The sequence below is a fragment of the Echinops telfairi genome, unplaced genomic scaffold (genome assembly GCF_000313985.2).
Source record: "Echinops telfairi isolate 266 unplaced genomic scaffold, ASM31398v2 ScPeMD7_30;HRSCAF=105, whole genome shotgun sequence".
In the NCBI taxonomy this organism is placed as follows: domain Eukaryota; kingdom Metazoa; phylum Chordata; class Mammalia; order Afrosoricida; family Tenrecidae; genus Echinops; species Echinops telfairi.
This window is the reverse complement of record NW_022103927.1, coordinates 2,166,565-2,168,307: the sequence shown is the minus strand read 5'-3', so window position 1 is coordinate 2,168,307 and position 1,743 is coordinate 2,166,565.

Genomic DNA, 1,743 nt, shown 5'->3' with positions numbered 1-1,743 from the left:
AGTGACACTCATATATGTGGAAGAAAAACCTTTATATCAAGAAGTAATCACATATCAAGAAAACACCCCAGCCTCACTCAACTCAAGCCCATACGTCTGATACTAGTCTATAAGTCCCTCTTCAGATTCATGAAGCCACACGCAATGATGCAGAATGCAGAATGACACTCATATATACACTTTGTATGTATCTTGAAGTTGACATGACATTATGTAACTACCATAATATGGACCTCATTTTCCCACAGAGGGACCATCATTAAGCACCTAGGACAGACACAGGGCTGAGCTAATGAAGGCGAGAAGCCCTGCTCCTCTTTGCCAACGTTTTAATTTGGTTATTTCCTTTTCTCTCATTGAGGTGTTTCAGAATTCTAGATTTCAGGAATTTGCCAATTGCCTGTTGTGTCATTGCTCACAATTCCCCACCCCACCCCCCGCCACCCCAATGCATGGACTCTTATCTTATTCTTTTGATGAAGTATTTGATGTGCAAAAGAGTTTTATTATTAATAGCTCCCGGTTATCCATTTTATCTTCCACTAAGTTTGTTTCCTTTATTATAATCTGTGTATGTCCTGCAATATGACCATCAAGTTTTTCCCAATTTCCACATTGATGGTCTTTATATCTCTGGGAATTATATTTACTTCTCTAATCTATATTGACTTTGTTTTGGTAGATGGGATGAAGTGTGTATCCTGATTCATTCTTTTGCAGATGGTGATGCAATTTTACCAGCATAATTTTTTGAAGCTACCTCTTGTGTGTAAGTTTGTCATACTTTGGTGGCTTACATGTTGCTGTGATGCTGGATGCTATGTCCCTGATACTTAAATGCCAGCAGGGTCACTCAAAATGAACAGCAGGGTCACTCAAAATGAACAGGGGTAAATGGACCTGTTAGACTAAGAACAACTACAAAAAATGAATTGCATGCCCACTTTGGAGGAAGTAGCCACAGAAAACCTTATACATCAATTTAAAACATTGTAAGATATTGAAGGTGTAATGAATGGACAGATAACTTTGCTGGAGATAGTGCCAGTAGATGGGCCACTCAGGTTGGAAGGTACTCGAAATGTGACTGAAGAGAAAATGCTTTCTCAGAGTGGAATCGACTATGGAGATTTGAATGGAATAAAGCCTGTGGGAGTGGAGTCTTTGGGATCTTCATTTGTTGATTGTGACACAACTCAATGTAAGAAGAAACAGCTGCAAAAGTCTACTAATAATCAGAACTTGGAATGATTCCAATGGCAAAATGTGGTCGTCAAAACTGAAACAGTGGGTCTAAAGATAAATATCCTAGGTATTAGTGAGCTACAATGGACTGAGATTGGCCATTCAAAATTAGAAAATATACGGTTTTCTATGCAAATAATGACATAATCAAGAGGAACATTCATTGTTAAAAGGGCATTAAAATATCTGTCTTGAAGTGCAATGCTGTCTTTGGTAGTATTATATCTATCAATCTACAAGGAAATCAAATGAATACAACTACTATTTAATTTGGAATGCCAACTACCAATGCTAATGATGTAAAAATAAAAGAATTCTACCAATGCTTTCACTCAGAAATTCATTAAATATGGACAAGATGCATTGATTATTGGTTATTAGAATGTAAATGTTAGAAACAAAGAGGAAGGAATAGTAGTTGGAAAATACGGACATGATGATAGAAACAAAGCTGGCGATCACATGATAGAATTTTGCAAGATCCATGACTTATTCATG